Genomic DNA, 27,152 nt, shown 5'->3' with positions numbered 1-27,152 from the left:
CCATGCACATGGTACACCACATTTGTGGAAGCTATCAAAGAAGGGCTATTTGAGGGAAGACAGTTCGTAACTACTCCGCCACTGACTTAGTCCCACACTGCGCTTCTTAGATAACAGTGTGCAAGCACAAATCTGCCAAAGAAAGTTTCCTTTCAGGACTAAGTCGGAGATGATTCCATCCTTGCTTCTATGATTCTATTGCTCATTGCCAATTCTTATGCCATTTCAATCCCAGAAAAGATACCAATATCTAGAGCTCATGTGCTCCTACCTTAAGCCATACTCCAAAGCACTGTCCCATCTGCTGGACCTAGGGCCACACACTCAAGAAAGGCTGTGAAAACGTCCAAAAGTTTAGGTCCACTGATGGAGTAACTTATTCCATCTCTTTACCTTTTGAGGACATATGCTTCCTTACTATTAAAATCTACACTAGTGGTAAAATAAACTCTCCATTATTTCCCATTTTCAAAAAAAAAGAAAGAAATATTGCTGGAGCATTTGTTTGTTTTGGCTTTTGCTCCTTTTATCCAAAGTTCTAATACAGCTTCTCACAATATCAATACTGAATTTTGAGGGTTTTGTTGTTGTTATGTTCTTATTATTGCTGTTGCTGATTTTGCATGAAGTTTGACTTTTAAAAAATATTTCATGATGAGAATTATGGTTTTGTGGATAAAGGCGCCTGTTGCCATGCCTGATGACCTCAAGTCCCAAGAACTCACAGTAGCACTCCAACATGTCTCAGATGAGCTAGCCTATACTTTCTTATGTTCAATTTTAGATTATCTTTCTTTTCTCATGTTCCCTAAAACTTCTCTGCTGAAATGCTTTCCTTTCACTTGTAGGAGATTCACAGGTATGAGAAAGCACTGTGATGCTTACAGTGAATAACCAACAAATGTCTATTTTTCTTTCCTCCTCCTCGACCAACTATGCTTTGCTATTGACCTTCCATGACTGTGTCTTTTTTTGACTTCCTTTCACTCCTTTTCCTGTCCTCTCTTTATTTCCCATATGACAGTTGGCACTATCCTAGATGTTTGGAATAAGTAAGTAAGCAAACACAAATAATACAAATTGCATTTTATTCAACAATTAAAGTATGTGTATTTACTCAAAGCACATGGAATAACAAAGTGGGAAAGGGCATTCCACAACTAAAGGAGATTGTTTTGTAATATTATGTTATGACTGAAATTAAGTTCAGCTTGTTTATCTCTACCTCTCTTATGGAAATGTGGGCTCCTGCCATATTCTCCACTATACTTCCATTTAAAAATGTACCTTGAGCATGTTCAAGTTGAAGTATCCATGCCCTCATGTGACATTTCACTACGTTCTGATACAGAAATGACACTGAAGGTACTGACTCACCTGCAGGGATGTGGTGCTACAGATGCCAGCACAGCAGTGTTCTTTAGGGCTTTTAATCTTGTCTGTTTCATATCAGCTACTGGTTTTAATGTCTAGGTTCTTTATTTACTATTCATGTCGATGTACATAATTCGGGGTGTTTTTTTTTCCTGAGCCAAAATGTCCTTACTTGCAAAATTAGGAAAATACTACCACAGGATTAAAACGAAACTGCTAGATTTTAGCACCAGAGAACTAATCTAACTTTTGTTTAGAATGTGTAACATTTTAGAGGGTGTGAATTTGATTGTGAAAGAAAAAAAGGCCTATGCAGGTCAGTAAAAAAAAAAAAAAAAAAAAAAAAAAATCCTAATCTTTCTGTGTTATGTTTCTGTTGATGTGATAAAATACCATGACCAAAAGTGATTTCTGAAAGCAAGAGTTTATTTGGTTTATGGTTCTGGAGGACCCCACTCTGTCATGATAGAGAAGCATCCAGCAAGTGGCAGGCAAAGCAGCTGAGAGTTCTCATCCTCGACATAAGCATGAAGCAGACATGGTGAACTGCAAGTGGGGCCTAGATAACCTCCAAGCCCACCCCCGTTAAGCACTTCCCCCAGCGAGGAGGCACTTTCTAAATGCCCCCAAACAGTATTGCCAGCTGGTAACCAACTGTTCCAGCACTGGAGCCTGTGGAGGACATTTCTCCTTCAAGCCATCCCATTTGTGATTGGTTGGGAAAAGAAAGTGACATGTGTTTCTAATGCTGGGTATCTGAAGTGATAGGCACCTGGAACAGCAGACTCTTGAGAGGCAGCTTTGTAGAATGAACTACACAACTCCAACAACATCCCCTGGTGTTTCCCTGAATGTGCAGATTCCCATCTAAGAACATCCCAAGGGTTGTATATGCACCACATAACTGATGATGGTCCAGTGATGAACAAATAAATTTCGTATCTTATTTCCCTCAGTATTGTGTAACAGTCTTCCCTGAGATTACAACATTCCAAACTACTGGGGAACTCTTTAAGTAGGGAGGTAAAGAACCAAAATGAACAAATGAATGAATGAATAAATAAAAATAAATAAATAAATTTAGAAAATAAAACACACACACACATAAAGACACAACCCTGTTACCCCACACCACCACCCATTGCAGTCCCCGTTTCAGGCCCATAGGCAGGTGTGGTAATGTGGTAGTATTGTGTTCCCCGAAATATTGTGCATGCTAATAAACTTATTTGGGGTCAGAGAACAGAACAGCCACAATATTAAACATAGAGGATAGGCAGTGGTAGCATATGCCTTTAATCCTAGCATTCCAGAGACAGAGATCTACCTGGATCTCTGTGTGTTCAAGGATACAGCCAAGCATGGTAACTCACGCCTTTAGTCCCAGAAAGTGAGCCTTTAATCCCAGGGAGTGATGGCAGAAAGCAGAAAGGTATATAAGGTGTAAAAACCAAAAAACTAGAAGTTTTTAGCTGGTTAAGCTTTTAGGCTTTCAAGAAGCAGTTCAGCTGAGATCCGTTTGGATGAAGACTCAAAGGCTTCCAGCCTGAGGAAACAGGATCAGCTGAGGAATTGGAGAGGTAAGGAGGCTGTGGCTTGCTCTGCTTCTCTGATCTTCCAGCATTCACCCCAACACCTGGCTTCAGGTTTGTTTTTATTAATAAGAACTTTTAAGATTCATGCTATAGGCAGGTCTCCTGCAGACAGATCAGACGACCACCATCCCCAACCAGACCATGTAACCACAAACCTCACCCCTCCCAAACCTACCCACCCTCCAAGACTGCAGCTGCTCCCTGAGACAGAGCCCACTAGTGTCAGTTGGACTAAGAGTTGCCCCCTGAGACAAGGTTTACAGAAAACCATCAGCACCAATTAGATCAAGAGCCCAGATTAGACTAAGAGCTCCCATCAGACCAAGAGTATCAATCAGACCAAGAGAGGCTCCCTCAGACACAGACACCACTCGCACAGAGTGGAGAAATAGATGGGTGGACACCAGTGTGAAAATACAGTCAACAACATAAAGACCAATATGGCTCCACCAGAACCTAGTGGTTCTACATCGGCAAGACCCGAACATCTTAATGCAGAAGAAAGAGAAGAAATTGACCTTAAAAATGACTTTAAGAAGATGATAGAGGCCTTTAAAGAGGAAGTGAAAAATTCCCTTAAAGAAATCCAGGAAAAGACAAACAAAAATTGAAAAAAAATCAGTAAATCCCTTAAAGAAAACCAAGAAAAAGCAATTAAACAGGTGAAGGAAACAGTTCAAGATTTGAAAACTGAAATTGAGAAATAAAGAAGACACAAACTGAGGGAATGCTGGAAATGGAAAATCTGAGTAAATGAACAGTAACTACAGTTGCAAGCATAACCAACAGAATGCAAGAGATGGAAGAGAGAATCTCTGAAGATACGATAGAGGAAATAGATTCCTTAGTCAAAGAAAACACTAAAACCAATAAAGTCATAACACAAAATGTCCAGGAAATTTGGGTCACCATGAAAAGACCAAACCTAAGAAAATTAGGGATAGAAGAAGGAGAAGAACACTAACTCAAAGGCACAGAAAATAGATTCAACAAAATCATAGAAGAAAATGTTCCCAACCTAAAGAAGGAAATGCTTATGAAGATACAAGAAGCCTATAGAACACCAAACAGACTAGACCCCCCAAAAAAGTCCCCTCGCCATATAATAATTAAACAACTAAACCTACAGAATAAAGAAAGAATATTAAGAGCAGCAAAAGGAAAAGGCCAAGTGACTTATAAAGGCAAACCCATCAGAATAACACCTGATTTCTCAATGGAGACTTGGAAAGCCAGAAGGACCTGGACAGATATAATACAGACACTAAGAGACCATGGATGCCAGCCCAGACTAATATACCCAGCAAAACCTTCAATCACCATAGACAGAGTGAACAAGACATTACAAGACAAAACCAGATTTAAACAATACCTATCCACAAATCCAGTCCTATAGAAAGCACTAGAAGGAAAATTCCAAACTAAGGAAGTCAGATACACCCATGAAAATGCAGGCAATAGATAATCTCACAGCAGAAATCCCAAAGAAAGAAATACACAAACCCTACCACCAAAAGATAACAGGAACTAACAATCACTGGTGATTAATATCCCTTAATATCAATGGACTTAATTCACCTATAAAAAGACACAGGCTAACAGAATGGATACAAAAGCAGGACCCATCTTTCTGCTGCATACAAGAAACACACCTCAAATTCAAAGATAGACACTACCTAAGAATAAAAGGCTGGGAAAAGTCTTTCCAATCAAATGGTCTTAAGAAGCAAGCTGATGTAGCTATCCTAATATCCAACAAAACAGACTTCAAGCTAAAAATCAGTCAAAAGATATCAAGAAGGATATTACACATTCATCACAGGAAAGATCCACAAAGATGATGTTTCAATTCTGAACATTTATGCCCCAAACACAAGGGCACCCACATATGTAAAAGAAACACTACTAAAACTTAAATCACACATAAAAACTCACACATTAATAGTGGGAGACTTGAACACCCCACTCTCACCACTGAACAGATCTGCCAGATAAAAACTTAACAGACAAATAAGGGACTTAATTGATGTTACAACTCAAATAGACTTAATTGAAATTTAAGAACATTCCACCCTAACAAAAAAGAATATACCTTCTTCTCAGCACCTCATGGAACCTTCTCTAAAATCAACCACATACTTGGACACAAAGCAAATCTCATCAGACACAAAACATTTGGAATAATCTCCTGTATTCTATCAGACCACTATGTTTTAAAGTTAGATTTCAACAACAACAAAAATTACAGAAAGCCTACAATCTTATGGAAACTGAATAATCTCAACTGAATCACCAATGGGTCAAGGAAGAAATAAAGAAGGAAATTAAAGACTTCCTAGAGATCAATGAAAAAGAATTTACTATATACCCAAACTTATGGGACACTATGAAGGCAGTGCTAAGAGGAAAATTCATAGCACTAAATGCACACATAAAGAAATTGGAAAAATCTCACATTAGTGACTTAACAGCACACCTGAAAGCTCTAGAACAAGAAGAAGCAAAGTCACCCAGGAGGAACAGACACCAGGAAATAAACTGAGAGCTGAAGTCAATAAAATAGAAACAAAGAAAACAATACAAAGAATCAATGAAACAAAGAGTTGGTTCTTTGAGAAAATCAACAAGCTAGACAAGCCCTTATCCAAACTAACCAAAAAGAATGCAGAGAGATGCAGAGAGAGAGCTTCTAAATTAACAAAATCAGAAATGAAAAGGGAGACATAACAGACAATGAGGAAATGCAGAGAATCATCAGGTCATACTTCAAAAACCTATACTCCACAAAATTGGAAAATCTGAAAGAAATGGACAATTTTCTGGATAGATACTACATACCAAAGTTAAATCAGAGCCAGATAAACTATTTAAGTAGACCAATAACCCCTAAGGAAATAGAAACAGTCATTAAACATCTCCCAACCAAAAAAAGGCCAGGACCAGATGGTTTCAGCATAGAATTCTACCAGATTTTCAAAGAAGAGCTAATTCCAATACTCTTCAAATTGTTCCATATAATAGAAACAGAAGGAACATTACCAAACTCTTTTTATGAGGCTACAGTTACCCTGATACCCAAACCACACAAAGATACAACAAAGAAAGAGAATTACAGACCAATCTCCCTCATCAACATTGATGCAAAAATACTCAATAAAATACTGACAAACCAAATCCAAGAACACATCAAAAAATTATCTACCATGACTAAGTAGGCTTCATCCCAGGGATGCAAGGATGATTCGACATATGAAAATCTGTCAATGTAATACACCATATAAACAAACTAAAGAAAAAAAGCATATGATCATCTCATTAGATGTTGAAAAAGTCTTTGACAAAATCCAACACCCCTTCATAATAAAGGTTCTAGAGAGATCAGAAATTTTACAAGGAACACACCTAAAAATAATAAAGGTAATTTGCAGCAAACTGACAGCCAACATCAAATTAAATGGAGAGAAACTCAAAGAAATTCCACTAAAATCAAGAACAAGACAAGGCTGTCTGTTCTCCCATATTTATTCAATATAGTACTTGAAGTTCTAGCTAGAGCAATAAGACAACAAAAGGAGATCAAGGGGATACAAATTGGAAAGGAAGAAGTCAAACTTTCACTATTTGCAGACAATATAATATTATACATAAGTGACCCCAGAAATTCTGCCAGGGAACTCCTACAGCTGATAGACTCCTTCAGTAAGGTGGCTGGATACAAGATTAACTCAAAAAAATCAGTAGCCCTCCTATATACAATGATAAATGGGCTGAGAAAGCAATCAGAGAAACATCACCATTTACAATAGCCACAGATAATATAAAATACCTTGGGGTAACTCTAACTAAGCAATTGAAGGACCTGTATGATAAGAACTTTAAGTCTCTAAATAAAGAAATTGAAGATATCAGAAAATGAAAGATCCCCCATGCTCATAAATAGGCAGGAATAACATAGTAAAAATGGTGATCTTACCAAAAAACAATCTACAGATTCAATGTAATCCCCATCAAAATTCCAACACAATTCTTCACAGACTTGTAAAGAACAATACTTAACTTCGTATGGAAAAATGAAAAACCCAGGATAGCTAAAAGAGTTTTGTATAATAAAGCCATCTCTGGAGGCATCACAATCCCTGACCTCAAGCTCTACTATGGAGCTATAGTATTAAAAACAGCTTGGTATTGGCATAAAATAATGACACGTGGACCAATGGAATTGAATTGAAGACCCCAACATTAATCCATACACCTATGAACACCTGGTTTTTTACAAAGAAGCCAAAACTGCACCATGGAAAAAAGAAAGCATCTTCAACAAATGGTGCTGGCATAACTGGATGTCAATTCGAAGAAGACTGAAAATAGATCCATATCTGTCACCATGCACAAAATTCAAGTCCAAGTGGATCAAAGACCTCAACGTAAGTCCAGTTACACTGAACTTAATAGAAGAGGAAGTAGGAAGTAGTCTTGAACACATTGGCACAGGAGACCACTTCCAGTAGCAAAGACATTGAGAGCAACAATTAATAAATGGGACCTCCTGAAACGGAGAAGCTTTTGTAGGACAAAGGACATGGTCAATAAGAAAAAACTACAGCCTACAGGATGGGAAAAGATCTTCATCAACCCCATATCTGACAGAGGACTGATCTCCAAAATATATAAAGAATTAAAAAAACTAGACATCAAAATACTGAACAATCCAATTAAACAGTGCACTACAGAGCTAAACAGAAAATTCTCAACAGAAGAAGCTCAAATGGCTGAAAGACATTTAAGGAATTGCTCAACATCCTTAGTCATCAGAGAAATGCAAATTAAAATGACTCTGAGATACCATCTTACACATGTCAAAATGGCTATAATCAAAAACACTGAAGACAGCTTATGCTGGAGAGGATGCAGAGCAAGGGGAACACTCCTCCACTGTTGGTGGGAATGCAAACTTGTACAGCCACTTTAGAAATCAGTATGGTGGTTTCTCAGAAAATTGGGAATCAATCTCCCTCAAGACCCAGCTATACCACTCTTGGGCATATACCCAAGGAATGCTCAATCCTACCACAAGGACACATGCTCAACTATGTTCATAGCAGTGTTATTTGTAATCATTAGAACCTGGAAACAGCCTAGATGCCCCTCAAATGAAAAATGGATAATGAAAATGTGGCTCATATACACAATGGAGTACTACTCAGCAGAGAAAAGCAATGATATCATGAAATTTGCAGGCAAATGGATGGAACTAGAAGATATCCTCCTAAGTGAGGTAACACAGACTGAGGAGGACAAACATGGTATGTACTCACTCATAAGTGGATATTAGATGTAAAACAAAGGATAACCAGGCTACAGCACACAGCTCCAGAGAAGCTAGCTAACAAGTAGGGCCCTAAGAGCGACACATATATAGCTCAGCGAAGGAGAAATAGATGAGATCTGCATGAGCAAACTGGGAGTGAGGGGGGTAATGGAAGGCAAAAAATGGGGATTTGAACATAAAGAAATGGGAGGTTCAAGCTGGAACAGGGACAGAGTGGGAGGGAAAAGAAAGAGATATCATGATAAGTGAAGACATCATGGGAATAAGAAGAAACAGGTGTGCTAGGGAAGTTCCCAGGAATCCACAAGGATGACGCCACCTTAGACTACTAGCAATAGTCCAGTGGGTGCCTGAACTGGTCTACTCTGGTAACCAGATTAGTGAATACCCTAACTGTCATCATAGAGCCTTCATCTGATGGGAGCAGATGCAGAGATCCACAGCTTGGCACCAGGCCGAGCTCTAGGCATCCAATCGATGAGAGAGAGGAGGGATTCTATGAGCAAGGAACTTTGAGATCATGATGGGAAAATGTACAGAAATGACCAGCCAAACTAGTGGAAACCCATGAACTCTGGACCAATAGCTCTGGAGCCCCCATGGGACTGGTCTAGGCCCTCTGGATATATGAGACAGTTGTTTAACTTGAACTGTTTGGGGGACCCCCAAGGAAGGTGGTATTGGACCCTCCCCTGGTGCATGAGCAGGCATTTTGGAGCCTAGTGCCTAAGGTGTGACACCTTGCACAGCCTTGGTGCAGGGGTGAGGGGCTTGGTCCTGCCTCAACTGGATACTGGGCTCTGCTGACTCCCCATGAGAGACCTTGACTTGGAGGAGGTGAGAATGGGGGTGGGTTGAGGGGGAGTTCTGGGGGGCAGAAAGAGGGAGGAGGGGGAATCTGTGGTTGGTACATAAAATGAATAGAAAATACCTTAATTTAAAAAAAGAAACAACAAAAACAAAAAACCTTCAAGAACTCCTTGAAACTGAGCAGATTCACTAAGGCCCTCCCTGCCGAGTAAGCAGAACCCAGGTGCAAGGAAGTCTGAGAGAAGAAAGGTGCAAAGACTCTGTGATCAGAAGAGGTGAATGGAAGAAGCAGGAACCAGCTGAGCTGCTAGAAAGAGGTTTGGACCAACCAGGGCATGCCGAAAGGACACTCTCCAACCTGTTGAGCTACATGCAGGCTGTGCAGAGTGCTCCAGGTTCCCCAGCTTTGTGAGCTGTCACTCACGCTGGGGTGAGCTTTGGTGACGTGGCTGACTTTTGAGTCACTTCTCCTCCTGTAAGTAACCCCTCATCCATATTCTTGTAAGAAATCCCAATAAAACTCATTACTTCACTAAGTTGGACTTTGGTCGTATCCATACTTTTGGTCTGTCACGGGTTCCCTATCTGGGGTGAGTAGACGAGTGTGTTCATCTCCCCAGGAAAAGTTTTGCCACACAACATTCAGAGAAAAACATGACAGTTTGCCTGTGCAGCATTAAGTCTCATTGAGAGACTCTTAACTGTGGATACGGGTCAGCGTGCCGTTTGGTGTTACAAGGGTCATTGGTCACTTGGGAGAAGTAATCATGAGGTATTTTCCAGAAGAGCAGCTAGTTCTATTTTAAAAACTAAATAAATAACGGTAATGTCTATTCTAAACTGGGAAACAATATGCTTGTCTCACTAGAAGACAGTCTAGGGAGGACTTTCGTCAACAGTAAGCTCACATCTTGGAGATATTTCCAAAGGTGTTTAAAGCATATTTTTTGAAAGTTAGGAGACTCAGAGTAGATTTAAAATCCATTATTCACCTTTAAATGATAGTAGTCTCCCAGGACCCTGTTTTCACATGGACACTTCTCTCTTTTCCACATTTGAGCTTGTCTAATACATCATGTCGCTGATATTCACTACTAATTTTTCTATGTATGTCCCCTAACAATCTTCTAAGAAATAACATTGGTTGATGGGATAGCACTTAAAATGCACAAATATTACTACAAATATAAAATAAAACCTATGAAGTGGTGAAGGTTATAAGGAAATCAATACAAAAAATTCTAAAATCCACCCAGCGGCAGTGGCACACACCTTTAATCCCTGTACTCAGGAAGCAGAGCCAGGCGGATCTCTGCAAGTTCGAGGCCAGCCTGGTCTACATAGTGAGATCCAGGACAGGCACCAAAACTACACAGAGAAACCCTGTCTCGAAAATTAAAAAAAAAAAATCCTAAAGTCCGATCTTACATTACATGCATATCGTTGGTATATTACTACAAAAACATTTCTGTCCAATTTTATAAACTATGAAGTATTTTTATGATTATTTCTTTACCTTTACTCACTTTTAACAAGAAATACCAACTGAAACTCTGTACTTCAAATGAGCTCTATGCATAAGAAATAGATAAAGTAAATGAGCCAAATTACTTAGTTGTCAAAAAACACGTATACATTCCTTTTCCTATTGGCTTCACATAACTGAAGCAACTAAATCTATCTCTTAATAATTTTAATAAGCTCACATTCTAACTATGCTCATAAAACAATAAATTTTCTACTTTCTAAAAAAAAAGTTTGACATAGCTTCTAAAAAGCTGAAAAGTGTGCTGACAGAAATCTTAGTGATCTGCCAATGAGGGAAGTTTAAGTTCTGAGATACAAAACTACTCTTAACTTTTGCTGTCCTTCCCACATTTAAAGGACTAATAAATGTTAAGAGGTTAGGTTATTTTCCCCTTTCTTTTGATTGTATAGTACCAGAATAGTATAAAACATAATACTAGATACAACTGAGGGACTAGGAGTTGGGTAGGTTCCCTGATAAGCAGACAGGGAGAGAGACCATAACTAGATAAGGAAGATGGGGAACTACGATTGCCTGCTTCCTTGCCTCCTGACCTGGGACAAAAGCCTGGGAACTTAAAGCAAAGGCCTTGTGGCCATTTTCTCTTGCCAGTAGAGCCCTGCTGATGGACTGGCTTAACAAGTGTAAGACTGAATCAGGACTTGTTATCCAACGGTTATGAGTCAATCAGTGTCTAGATTAGGGGAGAGAGACTCTCTAAAGACATTGCAGAACCTCAGTCCTCGAGGAGAAGTTGGATCCCCAGTCCCCCTGTGCTTTGCTGAGGGTCTCTCTTTCTGTGTGCCTACTGTATGTGTGTGTTTGCCTCACTCATAATAAAAACCTTTCTGCAAACACTGATTCTGTCTGCTCTTCTTGCTGTCTTCAGGACTTCTTCACCACTACCTGCCACAGTCAAGATTTTTCCTGCCTTTTACCTTTTAACTGGCAAAGAAAACAAAACTAGTTAAAACTGCTGGATGGTAATACAACTATAATAATGATATAAATTCTACATAAAAAGTTAGATAAATTCATTCCAATTCTCTACAAAATTTGCTACCTTCTCTGCATATGCAAAAAATGCTTAGAAATTTCAGTTGCTCACGTTACCATTTCCCTTTTCATCTATCAAAGACGTCGCTGCAGTATTACAGCAAAACACACCAGTAATGAACAAACAAGAACATTAAAAACATCATCAGTAAATCATTAACTTATGGAACCAGTGTAAGTTACAAGTTACTAGCACCTAATTTTTAAATGTAAGGTAAACATATAGTCTTATAATTATGAATAATTTTATACTTTATAATCCTAATGATTCAAAAGAAAAATTACCTTTGATGGTGACTCAGGACTATTATCTGTGAGAGTCAAGCTCTCCATCTGCTCTTTGCACACTCCTTCTGTTTAGTTGCACTTCTAAATAAAGCCAAGCTTTATAAACCACAATTTAGTTCCTTCTTTCAGTATTACATTCATTTCTCATATCCACAACTACATTAAAAAGAATGAGAACATTTAACAAACCATGTTTTAAATAGATGGTAACTGAAAAAAAACAGCCCACTTCTTTCTTCTTTTATAAACTATTATTTTATTAACATCACAGATATATAAACAGAAGTTAGAGGTAATAAACATCAAAACTGAGTGACAAGCACATATTTCAATGTGCAGTGAGAATGCAACATCGCCACTATGAGGTGAAAGCTAGAAGTCATCATAGCTTGGATCTGAGGCCCCTAGATTTGACTGACCCCTTACGCAGAAGTCAACCAGGGAAACCAAATGAAGAACACAGGTTTCCCCACAAAAGGTCATGCAAGAGAGGTGAATTCTCTCTCCAAATGAGGAGGAGGCAAAGGTAGGGAATAATAAGAATAAAATGAAGAAGAGTGGGTGGAAGAGGAGAGAAGGAAAAGAAAGGAGATGGGGTGAGGGAGAAAGGAAGGAAAGACAGAAGGAGGGAAGGAAGGAAGAAAGGAAGGAAGGAAGGAAGGAAGGAAGGAAGGAAGGAAGGAAGGAAGGAAGGAAGGAAGGAAGGAAGGAAGGACTAACTAGTTAATAGACCTGTCATTGATTGTTTTTATGTCTGTCAAGGAATGGATATACTGATCGTTCAAATACTACAGTTTTCACTGATATTCACTTATACTACATTTCTAATTCACCTGATGTCCGAGTAATCATGAGACTAGTTCTGGTCAATACAGTAGAGGGTTTGAGCCATTTCCTTGACAGTGTCTGGCTTCATAGACCTACTGTGCTGAACCCTTGGTGATCACCAGTGCAGACACCCAAAAGAAGGTTTCATTAACCAAGGCACCAGGTGACTCTGATGAAAAACCCATGCCCCACAAGCTGTGTTGGGCTTACAGCATCAATGAAAAAATAAAACATTTATTGAGATCTAGAGCCAGTGCCAATTCTGACAGGCTCAAGGGATAGGATTGTAATTGTTACCTTCTCAAAAGCAGTGTGACATTTGATAAAAGTACTCGCTGTTCACTTGTTCTCCTTGACGCATGGCTGTCTTCTCTCTGCAGTGGGAAACAGCAGCCTAACAGAATTCAAAACAGACACAGCTGGGCATTTGCTTATCCAAAGAAATGCCAACTAGTTATCAGCAGAAATAAGACCTGCCTTTGACTCTCTGGAATCACAGTCTACAAGACACTGAAGCACTCAAAACTTACTTCCCCATGTGCAAAATGAAAAAGCAGTTTCTATGAACTCTATAACAAAGTTGAGTGTGTCACCATTATTCAAGGATAGAAATGTATTCTATTCTTCTCTAAATTCCTGATCGCTTAGTAAACGATCTTATATTACAATGAGAACAACCATCTATTTAGTAACAGGTGATTTACAATGCCAAAGCCCGTACCAATGACTCTTTGAGTTCTCCACCTATAGCTCTGCTTCACAGAACAACTGAGAGTATGTCCATTATGAAGTACATTGCTCATAAAGTGCTAAGTTCTTTGTCATGTACTTAATCCCCTTTTATCTTCTAAGCACTGGAGAGGCAGTCAATGAACAGAATACATACATTCTCTGCTGTGATGGACAGAAGCAGTAGTCAGCAAAGTGTTATGTGGAAGGGGATGGGATGAATTTGAAAATTAAATCGAGAGGTGAAAACCATGTAGATACTCGGGATAACTTTCCAAACTTGAATGGGCACAGCATGGGCAAAGGCCATGAGGCAAAAATGTTCTTATGTTTAAAGAATAATATTAAAGCCATTTAGACTGAGACAGCATGAGGCTGTCAGGGATGAGGATGCATAAACAGAGGATGAGCCAGTCCTACATAGACCATGAACTGTATTATAAGGTAGAAAGCAACAGAAGGTTTTAAACAATGGACAAACATGATTTAAATTATAAGTTCTATTCTCTGTGTGTGTGTGTGTGTGTGTGTGTGTGTGTGTGTGTGTGTGTGTGTATTGTATGGTGTATTACTGTTTGTTCATGTGGGTTTATTCACATATGTATGTGATTGTCAGTGCACATATGTGCAAGAACATAGTGGAGGCCAAAGGTAGATGTCTGCTTCTTTGGTTGATCAATCTCCACCTTTACTTTTGGAGACAGGGTCTCTTACTGAACCTGGAGCTGATTGATTTGTATTAGGCTCACTGGAATAGGTTCAGGAATCCAACTCCCTTCATGGTCCCAGAGTTGATGATGCAGATGCACACTGCCAAACCTGACTTATTTATGAAAATCTTGGAGACTTTAGAAGTGTTATGTGCAGAGAAGGAGCCAGCTGGCAGGTGTTGGTTCAAGCTTATGAAGTACATACAACATTAGCCTACAAATACATTGATCAGCTCATCCATAAGACATGCAATTTGGAGCATATTACTTTGCAAAACACTCATGAATAGTTGGTGTTTAGTGTTGCAACAAAATTTCCCTTTGTTACATAAGATCAGCAAAGTTAAGAACATCTGTGTTTACAAATCACATAAGTTATAAAGTCATTTCCCCAAATTTCAGTTAAAATTGACCCAATAGAAAAATGACCTCTTTAAAATATAATATCTATTATCACTGAGAACAGGCTGTGCCCAGAATCCTGAAAAAACGTCACTGTCCCAAAGGACAATTCAAAAGCACTCACTGCTGTAATGAAAATATATTCTAGAAAGGAATTTGTGGACATCTAAAGGAATTCAGAGGAATAAAATGATGAGTAATCACACTATGCAGACACTTTGTGGAAAAAGTAAAATATATTTTTATAATATTTATTAACTAACTCAGAACATTTGAAAAAAATGAGTAAATTTCTTAGCTATCATTCGCTATAAAGATCCAAAGGTCAAGTTACCGTCTTTCCCACATCCATTTATATTGTTTGAATCTATTAAAATATTGCTAGTTATAACTTTATTCATCCACATATTACTATAAAAATATATCAGTGGTCTAGAGTTCAAAGACTAAAATCTGTAAAAACAGACTGTCAGACTTAGCCCCTCCTGGATCCTCCATTTCTATTATTAATGAAGAGTCATATCGTAACAAACATTTGCAGATCATATCCTCAAAGGAAAATCCCTTTGCGAAAGATTGTGAAATATGTTCACTGTCAGTTTCACCGAAGGCATCATTCCCTTTAACAAATGAATGCAAATAATTCCTGAACTAACGGTTGTTCTTAACCCTTGAGTTCCATGTAAAAGCTTATGTATTTTTAAGAACAAAGCATAAGTATTTCTTACCTAACATGATAAATATTAGAATGTTAGAGCTACAACACCATATTTATAATTGCCTAAAGTGGTTCTTAGTTTTAAAGAACAAGATCTTGCCATGTGGCCAAGTCTGGCTTTGAGCTCAAGATCCTCCTATAGCTGCCTATGGAGTGATGTTAACACAGGTATACACCACCACACCCACCATAGAGACATTCTATACATATTACCTCTGTGTCCAACAACACGGTGCCTGTTTTCAAACTTGGAAGAGAGAAGCTTAAAGACTCTGAGTGCCTTGCCCCAAGTCACCCAGCTAATAGGTTAGAGAGCAGGAAACGCGATAAAGAGCTTTCCCTGCTGACACTCGCAGGGGCTGCATGAAAGTGAGCTCCTTGTACAGGCAGTGCTGTTCAGTTCTAGTTCCCGTTGTACCCTAGGGACTAAGGGAGAGCATGGGCTGCTGCAAAGTGGCTGCATTTGAACTACGACAACTTCCATTTCACATTCTCTTCTCCTGAGTGATCCTTAGCCTCCAATCCATTACTAATCATTTTCTTTTCATATTTTAAGCTGCTGTGAAGAGAAAGGGGGGGTGAAGCTACATTCATTATAGAATTAGACCTTTCTTTTTGAAGATGTTACCACTGAATGAGGACTTTGACCAATGGATTATAAAAATGGTGAATTTAGAAATGGTCCTCATCTAACTTGGTTATGGTTATTTTTGAGTTGTTCCTTCACTGGGTTGGTTTGGAAAAGAAAATAGCATTGGCCAAAATATCCACTTTTGATTACAGGGCTAATCTCTCCATCTATCACCACAATTGATAATTTCTACTTGGAAAATTGGCTCTGTTACTGCATAAGGAATTTGATCTAACATATAGAGACAGAATAAATTAAGAAAATATCCTGAAAGCAAAACTTTCCTAAGGACATAGCTCTGCATTAATTACATTAAATTCACTGAGGAGTTTAGCACCCCAATACACACACACACACACACACACACACACACACACACACACACACAGCCATTAAGGACAATTGGTATTTTCCATGTCTCTATTCTTGTTAATGCAGTTCCTCTTTATTAGCCTTGAGTAATATTAAAATGAATACCAGCCTTAGTTCTTGTTAGAAAGCCCCTGGTGACAGGGAGTAATAGAAGTAAACAGCTGACTTACTTTCATATGACTGCCGTGTGGAGTCTTAAAACTTGGAGGGTCTTAGAAGAAACTACATCATGTGACACAGACACCAGGAAGCAGCAGATGTAGAACCAAACGGACTGTGGCTAGATGGACTTTCCACAGCCTATACAGTGCACTTGAATCTCTAATTGTCACATGTAGGTCTCAGTTGTATCTTCTCTGGATTAGTGAGTGGATACCTTGTTATAATCCACGTGAGAAAACAGAGTGAGCTATGAATGCCCCACTGTGTCTTAAAATGCTAAGTACTAGTACTGAGCAGGAATGTGCCAACCCCAATATCATCACTAGACATTTGTCTAAATGCAGGAAGAGGAAACACTGTGTGAAGGCTACATGGTGACAGCATGGTACAAGTCATCCTTGTCCAGCTGGCGGCCACATCTAAGGCTGTAGTTCTTGATGGCTAATCTTTATTGTCAATTTGGCAGGATTTAGAACCACGATGGAAACACACCTCTAAGGGAGATTTTCTAGATTAGGTTAACTGAGGTGAGAAGATCCACCCAAATTACAGGAATCATTCCATAGGCTGAGGTCCCTGACAGAATAAAAAGGAAAAGAAAGAGAGATGAGCATCAGTATGTATTGCTCTCTTCATCCTGACTCTGGATGTAATGTGACCAGCTGTTTCAGCTTCCCGCTGCCATACCTTCCTAAACATGATGAACTCTAACCTCAAACTGTGAGCCAAAATACACACTGCCTTCCTTTTTACATGCATTCTTGCTTTGTTTTATTGTTGTTTTGCTTTGATGATACATGCGGCTATATTCATGCACGTGTGTGTCTATGTATTCATCACTTGGTGAGTATACCTGTGCATACACATGCAGACCAGAGGACAATCTTGGGTGTCATCTTTATCAATGTTGTCCACCTTCTTTTTTGAGGGAGGGTTTCTTGTTGGCCTGGAAATCATTAATTAGGATAAGTTGACTGGCCAGTGAGCCCCAGAAACATTCCTATTTCTGCATCCCAAATTTTAGGATTACAAGTACAAACTATCATACCTAGTATTTTTAAGTGAGTTCTAGTTACCAAACATGGGTCCTCCTTGCATTTACAAGATATGGTGGTTTAAATAGATATGGACCCCCCCCCCAATAGACTCATGTGTTTGAATGCTTGGCCCATAGGGAATGGCAGTAATAGGAGGTGTGGCCTTGCTGGAGGAAGTGTGTCACTGTGGGGACATGGTTTGAGGTCTCATAAATGATCAAGCCTCACCCAGTATCTCAGACTACTTCCTTTTGTCCATAGGATCCAGATGTAGAACTCTCAGCTCCTTATCCAGTACCATGTCTGCCTTCATGCCACCATGTCCCACCACAATGACAATGGATTAAACCTCTGAAATTGTAAGGCAGCCCCAATTAAATGTTTTCCTTTATAAGAGTTGCTATGGTCACGGTGTCTCTTCACAGTAATAGAAACCTGAAAATAGAAGTTGGTACCAGGGATTGGGCTATTGCTGTGAAAGGGCTATGTTTTTATTTGAAGGGATTTGGACTTTGGTACTTTGAGCTAGGAAACCAGCAGAATTCTTTAAGGGCTGCATAATGGGCCATACTAGTAGGAGCATGGAAGACAGTGGTGCTGAGGGTGATTAGAACTGTATGGGCCTGGCTGAAGAGGTTTTAGCAGAGAAAAATATTAGTATGTGGCATAGAGACCAGTCTTGTGATATTTTGGTAAAGAATATAGCTGCTTTTTGCCCTTGTCCAAAAAGGCTTCATAAGGCTAGTGAAGAGTTTTGGATCAATTCCATTGACAGAGGAAATCTCAAAATAGCCTAGTTGTAACTCTGCCATATGGTTATTAGCATTTACTCTAATAAAGATCTATAATGAAAAGGAGCAAACTGAGCTAGGAAAAATGTACAATTTGAGGAGGAAAGGGGCATAAGGAAGTGGAATAGAGCTAAATCCTGTATTTAAGGAGATAAACAGATTAAAGGAAAGCCTGATGTTAAATGGAATAAAGGGAGTGGAGACCTTGGAACAAGATCCACTCAGCTAAGCTTACAATTTGTGAAAAGGAATTAAAGAACAGCTTATGTCCAGGTTCAGGAGACAGAGGCATGCAGATCTCTGAGTTTAAGACCAGCCTGGTCTACAGAGCAAGTTCCAGGATAGCCAAGCTTAAGCAATGAAGGAAACCATGGAAAACAGAAAGTTGATGAAGATATAACTGAATAAGGTAAACATGTTCCAGCCACAGAAAGCAGCAGAACTTGGCAGCTTCAGACACATGTATAAGATGAATTGCTAAATGTTCTTATTAATAAAAAACCCAAAACCAAATATTGGGGTAAAAACTGAGAAATCAGGGAAACAGTAAGAAGCCACTAGAAATCCTCAGCCAAATACGAGACCTACTTCCTGTATACCCACGACTATGTGCTTTTCTGTCCCTGGCCTCTTACTTCCTCTCTCCACCCAGCTATATCACTTCCTGTCTGTCTGTACAGACCTCCAGACCTCCATGGTTAGTACTGGGGTTAAAGGCATGTGCCACCACTCCTGGCTCTGTTCACAGTGTGGCCTTGAACTCACAGAAATCTGGATGGATCTCTGCCTCTCAAATGCTAGGATTAAAGGCATGTGCTACCATTGCCTGACTTCTATGTTTAATATAATGGCTGGCTTTTTCCTCTGATCTTCAGAAAAGCTTTATTGGGGTACACAAATAAAATATCACCACACACATGGTTCTAGCTTTAGAGTCAAGACCAGAGGAAAGGAATTATGGAATCTCCCTCCATGACTAAGGAAAGCCACTGAGGACAGGTGTGTGGCAGGGATATCCCTGCATGGAGGCCCAGAGAAGCCATTGTGTGAAACCGTGAAGGTGAAGCCTGGATTGCCTTGAAGATCTTAAAATGTTAAAGATGGCAGAGTCATGAGATACCTGCCAAGGAGAGCTGCTAAAAGGGAGTGGAACCAGCACAGCAAAAAGAAGAGTGTTGCAGTCAACAAAGCTCAAAGGAGTTGGAGATCTAAAGTGCACATTGACATCAGACATGGAAACACAGAGTTTGGAGTTTGCCCAGTGACTTTTGGTTTTGCTTTTGTCCAATATTTCCTTACTATGCTCCCTTTCCTCCATTGTGGATGGGTAATGTATATCCGGTAGCATTATATGTTGGGAATATGTAAGCTGCTTTTTTGTTTTGATTTTAAAGGGGATTACAGTTAAGAGATTACATGACTCTCAGAAGAGACTTTGAATTTTAGACTTTTAAAGGTTATTGAGACCGTGATAGACTATGGGGACTTATGAAGTTGGACTAAATATATTTTGCATTATGTTAGGGCTACGAGCCTTTGGGGACCAGGGAGTGGAATGTGGTGGCCCCATAGAATCATGTGTTTGAATGCTTGGCCCATAGGGATTGTCACTATTAGGAAGTATGACCTTGATGGAGTAGGTGTGGCCTTGTTGAAGGTAGTGTGTCACTGGGGATGGCCTTTGAGGTCTCCTCTGCTCAAGCCATGCTCAGTGTCATAGTCTCTCCTGTTGCTTCCTGCTGATCCAGATGTGAAACTCTCAGCTCCTTCCCCAGCACATCTGCATGCATGCCACCATGTCCCGCCATGATAATAATGAACTGAAACTCTGAAACTGTAAGTGAGCCCCCAATTAAATGTTTTCCTTTATAAGAGTTGCCATGGTCATGGTGTCTCTTCACAGCGATAGAAACCCTAAGACACGAGACAGTGCTTTAACAACTGAACCATCACCCCACTTGTATCAGGCACTTCATTACAAAAATAAGAGTGGGGAATTAAAGTGAAGCTACATTATTATATCAGGACTAACCTGTCCTTTTTTGTCCATTAGTATTTGCTTGTCTGCTTACTTGCTTGATTGTTTCTTTGTTTATGAACTTGAAAGGCCCAATATTTACAACCATTATTTACAATTGTTCTATCTTCTTGATGGAATGTTAAGTTTACTAAGAGACTGTCACTTTCTTTGGTTCTTTCACCTTTTGGTTTGAACTATTTGTCTTAGTTACTGTTCTATTGTGAAGAGATACTATGACCAAGGCAATTTATAAAAGGAGGTATTTAATTGGTGGCTTGCTTATGCCTCAAAGGGTTGGCCCATGATCATCCCAGTGGGGAGTGTGTGATAACAGGCAGGCAGGCATGGTGCTAGAGCAGTAGCTGAGAGCTTTACATCCTGGTTACCAAGCAGCAGGCAGAGAGAGACAGAGACTGGGCCTGGCCTGGGCTTTTGAAACCTCAAACCCACTCCCAGTGATACACCTCCTACAAAGTCATACTTGCCAGCCCTTCCTAGTCTACCAACCAGGAGCAAAATATTCAAGTACATGAACCTATGTGGGCCATCATTATTCATACCATCACAGTGTATTTTTTCAGATATTAAAATGTCTATGCTAGCTTGTTTGAGGTGTCTGTTTATTTGCCAAATTGACTTCAATACTCTGATTAGTCTGAAAGTGTGTTTTTCACTGAAGTGTATTTTCAGACACAATAGATAATTGTATCTTGCTTTTTAATGCATGCAGTTAAGCTGCACCATCTAATTGGGCAGTTAAGACTAATTACATTTAAAGTTATTATTGATAAAGTTCTCCTAACTTTTCGTGTATGTGTGTAGCTGTTTGAATGAGAAATGTTCCTCACAGATTAAATACTTGGTCCATATTTGGAGGTTCTGTTTTGAGACATTGTGGAACTGTTAGAATGTGGAGCTATGCTGGAAGAAATACATCTATGCAGGAGGCCTTTCAAAGTTCATAGTCTTGCCCCACTTCTGGCTTTCTGTCTCTGCTTCCTCTGCACAGCTGAAATCAAATCTCCCAGCTTCCTGTTTCAGAGTCTGCTATGCCTCCCCTACCATTATGGATCCTATCTCAGGAACTGTAAGCCCAAATAAATGTTTCCTTTTCCAGGATGCCTTGGTCATGGTGTTTTATCACAGCAACAAAAGCAGTCAATATAGAAATTGGTACCAGAGTGGAATGTTGCTATGAAGAACATAATCTTTTTTTTTTTTTTTGAATGTGAAAGACTTTAGAACTTTGAACTAGGAAAGTATTTGAGCACTGTAAGCAGAGCATAAAGGACCATTCTAGTAGGAGCTTTGCATAAGTGCTGAGAGTAACAGGGATGGTGGAGACTTGGTCCATGAGGTTTGAGATGCAAATAATACCAGCAACTGGGCTAGACGCCACTCCTGTGTGGTGTTTTAGCACAGAATCTGGCTGTTTTCTGACCATTTTCTGATCAGTTACATGAGGCTTAATTAAAAAGTAATAGAGTAATTTCTTATGTGGAGGACACTTTAAGGCAGTATAATATTGAGTCTGTGGAATCCTTATTACTGATAGTTTTTCTGTAGCCCTACAATGAAAATGATCACATTGGGAGGGAAGAAATACAAATTCAGTTTGGCGAGAAAAGGGACACTGAGGGCCACTATTATTGAACAGGAAAAGAAGACCCACGGGCCTCCCCTGGGTGTTTAGAAGAAAACGTGGGCCTCCCCAGCACCTTGTAGCACTGGGTGGTCAGGTACCATTATGGTGAGCAAATACATGATAAGGTATAAGGAGAGAGAGAGAGACAGAGCGAATGGTTCATATCCTGTAGAGAGAGGCAGATCTAGAGGTGAAGGCAGTGAGGAGTGAGCTGAGGTAGGTGGCCTGCTTGCCACCTGGGACCATGGTGATGTCTAGGCCTGAACTGCTGCCAAGGGCCATGTGTGGATTTGTGGCCCTGCAGCAGCAGTGGTCTGTGTTGATGTCCATGGCTCCTCTTACCACCAAAGACAAAGAGGATAGGGCTGTACAATATGGGCCCCACCCCTCACTGGTTGCAACACTAGGGAGAACTGGCCCTGCCCCTCATCCATTGTAGTACTTGAGAGAGTGGGTCCTGTGCCTTGCCTGGGCCGCACAAAAGAGCTGACCCTGTTTGTGGGGCATGAGCAAGCTGGCCCTGAGGGTGTGAGAGTGGGATACCTGGTCCCACCTCCTCACGTGCCATGTGGCGATGTGGGTAAGGAAAAAATGCCTTCTGCTCCTTGCCTCCCATCACCTGTGGCAGGCAAGAGGACTGATCTTGTCCCTCACCAGCGCAGCAGAATACAGCTGACCCTATTGACAGGAGCATAAGTGAGCTGGCCCTGAGAATGTGAGCATGGGAGATCGGGTCTCACCCCTCATATAGCATATGTTGGTGTCGGGGAAGGAGAGATCCTCCCCCACACTTCCTGTGGCAGGTGAGAGAACTGGTGCTGAGGTCATGAGAGCGGGAGAGCTGTTCCTGTCCCTCAACAGCTGCAACACTCAGGAGATTGGTCCCTACACCTCACTTGGGCAACACAGTAGAGTGTTGGGTTTCCAGACTGAATGGCAGAGACTGGCTGAAAGCCAGGCCAGCCCAGGCTCCCAGCAACAGAGTGAAGCAGAGCTGTGGGCCTTACCTAAGGGCTACTGTAAGGCAGCACACAGAGGATGCAAGTCCACTGGTAGATCAGGTAGCCAGGTGCAGGGGCCACTACTGGTCATGGCTGGGTTTCCTCCAAGACCCAGGGTGCTGAATGAGAGCCACAGTTCATAGCAGCAGGAAGGTACCTTGAGCCCCTGTGGTATGAGGCAAATGAGGGACCTTGGGCCTCAGGACACTGGAGTCTCTAGGCAGGTGAGCCAGAGATGGGAGGCCCTGACAGACTGGAACTGCAAAAATCTAAACTCATGGAGCCAGCAGCCAAAGCTGTGAAGCTTCTGTTTGCTGACGGCAAACAAATGCATGGCTCCTTTAAGAGACAGCTTCCTGGTTCATGCTGACTGTATTGAAAGCTTTGTCAAAGAGGTCTGCAGTGGCTCATCTAGGGTGATGCCACCTTCACCCTGGAGCAGATTTCCTAGAGGAAGGCCACTGGCCACAAAGTGCCTCTGTAGCTGAGAGTGGAGTTTCAGAGACTCTTGTTTGAACCGGGTTGTTGCATTCAAGGGAAGTGCAACAAATTTTTGGTTGTGGGTTTCTTCATATTTGAGAATCTGAGCTTTACACTTCAAACTCATTATGACTTGGACAGCTACACAAAGATTTCAGGGCAGCTGGAGAACCAGGCCCTGATCTTGAATTTTCAGTAGAAAACGTAAAGACTGGTATTAGAACTTGCTTTTTGAACTTTTCAGACTGCAGAAATGGGACAGTTTTGAATTCACTTATGCATATATACTTTCATCAACTGTGGTGATTCACAAACCGTTTTCTGCAGGAATGCACTGATGAGTCAGAGATATGATAAAGTTTTTACTGCTGGACTGGAGCAGCTCAAATGCAAAGGCATTTTCTTGTTCTTTGTATGGATAATGTTAGCCTGTATTAATGTACTCTATGTATTGTTAGCAAGAAATAAAAAAAAAGTTCTATTAAAAAATTGCTTTTGGGCTTGGCAGTGGTGGCTCACGCCTTTAATCCCAGCACTCAGGAGGCAGAGTCAAGCCTCTGTGAGTTTGAAGCCAGCCTGGTCTACAGAGCAAGATCCAGGACTGCCACCAAAACTACACAGAGAGACCCTGTCTCAAAAGAAGGAGGAGGAGGAGGAGGGGGGGGGAGAAATGGCTTTTGAATGTGTCTAAAGTTTAGGAAATGTAAATAGTTCTATTAAGAATTTGCTTTTGGATGTAAGTTTGTGAGAATTGTAATTGTGTATAATAATATTCATACTATAACTATGATGTTAACCTGTTAATGTTAATGAGCCATTGTATGTTGATGCTAAGGAGTCAGGAGTTTACTGATTTATTTTATGTGGTTGCATCGGGAGTTTATTGATTTAAAAAAGGTTTGAGGCTGCTGTGGGTAGCAGGAATATATCATAAGAACTCAGCTGGTTATGGCAAGGTCACTACCTGGAGGGATCAGGGAATTCCTCCAGAGGAAGCCAAATCCCAAGGAGTTTTTTATGTTATTTGGCTTGTTATATATCAGCTGTATTCTGTTATGAAAATCACGTGTGCCTTCATAGTTTTCCCAATTGACTTTTCCCTAAGAAGGGCTAACAGTGTGGACTGATCACTCTCTGGACATACACATTCCAGGTATTTGGAGAACAGCCTCAGGAAAGGCTTTCTCTGGAATCAGATTATCTCCCTTAGCCACTTTCAAGGACTACAGGAAACACCACCCAGGTGGGCGCCCAACTTCCGAGGACTAACAATGATAACAGCCCACCTGCAAGTCTCCTGACTTAAATTCCACAAGGAGACATCGCCCAGGGGGGCACCCAACTTCCGAGGACTAACAATGATAACAGCCCACATGCAAGTCTCCAGACTTATGGTGTTGTGCCCAGATCGTGACCCTCAGAGAGACCACCAAAGACGAGCATGCCGGAATGCAAAAGCAAGGTTTAATTCTGGATATCCAAAAGCAATACAAGCCTAGGCAGGGACTTCGTCCAATACATCCAACGCAGTGGAAGCTGGAGGAAGCGCCCACCTGTCTGCAAGCTCAGTTTTTAAAGGGAAAAGTCACAAGGTTACATCATTTAGGGGTGCTAGTACAGGTACAATTCTGATTGGCTCGCTTCTAGGGACTTCTAGAAATTACTTCAAAGGGAGTGATTGCCCGCCACCATTTCTCATTGACTGCCCTCAGGTGGGGGCATTTCTGTGGTCAGTTACCCTGGAAACCAGGGAGAGGACATTCCATAGTCTGGCAGGCATTACCTCCTGACTATCTTGTGACTCTGTACTTTTACACTTCCTGGTTTCTGGAATCTGAACTGACTGGTCTCAGTAACTTCTGGCCTGTTCCAGTAACTTATGGCCTGTAGCTAAAAGGAGCAGTCTTAGGCTTTTACAGTCTTAGGCCTTTAGTTTTGGGGTGAAAGCATTTTGGTCTTATTTCTAAGATGGCTCATTTTGGTCTCACATTTCCCCCTTCTCATGTGCCTAATGGAACCCAATCATGGGTTTTGGACAGTTAGTTCCTAAGTATCCCTCTCTAATAATGGCCATGTATATTTAGCCATCTTGTCTCTATGCCAGGGAGTTTTCTTTTGACCCAGCATTTCAGCCTTTTCTGAACAGGGATCATGGGTGACGTTCTCTTCTGGAACTGCTTCGAGCTGGCATTGGGGCGCCGATATCAGGGGGCCCCAAAAGGCTGAAAAGCTAGTCAAAGACTGGGCAAGGGGGAATTGGTCAGAAGCATGTAGCTGCCTGACCCCATAGGGACAGGGAAGAACCATGTTAGCTGGGCTGGTCCACGTCAGCTTTTAGCACGTCTGGAGCTCACAGTCGTCTAGAGCACACAGTCGTCTGGAGCAGTAGAGTCAGCGACTGAAACCTGGAGGTGACTGCCAGCTGAGTAGAAATCTGTTGAGACAAATTTAAACTAGGAACAGAAGTTAAAATTTATGAACTTATTTGGAACCCTTAGGTCCATACCCTTAGTAATGGGAAAAGCAGTAGTCCCAAGACCAGGAAAGAGGAAAAATACCATCTTTAGGAATACTTATCTGGGGTCCTTTCAACCTCTGTGAAGTGGGTCTAGGTTTTTATGGCTCTTTTGATCCTTTGAGGCCTACTTACAAAATGACATAAAAGTTTTAGATACATTAGTATTACCAATCTGTACTGAAATCCATATTGTAGACAAAAGCAGATAATGGGTATCTTATAAAACAGCAGAAGTGGACTCATACCTTTGAGTCCCAACAAGAACTACAGATTTGGGTTAAAAGCTTGTGCATTTTCCTTCTGTCCAGAAAGCCAGGTATAAATTGGACAGAGATTTTTGGCCTGGTGAGAGGCACTTTTAGGTTTACATTTAGACATATTTAGATGACATCTAAAACAAATCCAAAATGTTGAGCTTGTGACTGAATAGTAAGTAGTCATTGCTCTACCAGATCATCAGGGCTCCTAAATGTTAAGCTCTGAACCATAGAACAGGAGAGTAATCTGAAACTTATCTCATTTTGGACTCATATCTGAACCTTTATGACTTACTTAAACTTTTATATCTTAGAACATTTTCCTAAAAGTGAGCTAACAAGAAAGCTATAGCCTTGCAGAAGGATCTGGTTGATGCTGCCATGCTGACAAAGTTAGAGCTAGCCTGGCCATCAGTACTGTCAGAGATCTGAGAAGGATAAACTATATCTGAGTGCAGACCAAGAAGCTTCCAATCCTATGAATTACAGGGACCAAACCCTACCCAGGTCTCCACAGCGTTGGAGGCACCTGTCAGAACAGCATCAATTTTCTTCCGCCATCAGGTCCATAAGGCAGAGTATTTTTCCTGTGGAATAGGGACATGGAAGACTGACCTTGGTCACGCAAAAGGGTGCAATCAATTCCAGTGTCCTACTGCTTGTCCACAGTCTGGGCTGGGTCCTGGCGGCAGGCGTTGCACTGGGGCATCTTGCCCTGTGGTCAGCGTTGTCATATTTCAGGCAGAGACGTTGTGGTGCCTCATACGTAATCTTCTTTGGAGACCTTGGGTCACTGCTAGGATCTGGAAGCCTGTCTGATATAGTAAGCTTTTAGATCAACATTTAAATGCCATATTCTGCAGATCTCTGA

General features: G+C 40.7%; 1 long non-coding RNA gene across 1 annotated transcript in view; it reads right to left on the bottom strand.

Moving 5' to 3' along the window:
* Positions 1-12,043, bottom strand: part of LOC119087514 — a 52,118-nt gene extending 40,075 nt beyond the window's left edge. Inside the window, exon 1 of the long non-coding RNA XR_005090980.1 lies at positions 11,978-12,043. This is a non-coding gene — a long non-coding RNA (uncharacterized LOC119087514). The remainder of the gene's footprint in view (positions 1-11,977) is intronic.
* Positions 12,044-27,152: the final 15,109 nt, after the last annotated feature.

This window comes from Peromyscus leucopus, chromosome 3 (assembly GCF_004664715.2).
Source record: "Peromyscus leucopus breed LL Stock chromosome 3, UCI_PerLeu_2.1, whole genome shotgun sequence".
NCBI classification, from domain to species: Eukaryota; Metazoa; Chordata; class Mammalia; order Rodentia; family Cricetidae; genus Peromyscus; species Peromyscus leucopus.
The sequence above is the reverse complement of the archived record's forward strand: the minus strand, read 5'-3'. Positions and strand labels throughout refer to the sequence as shown.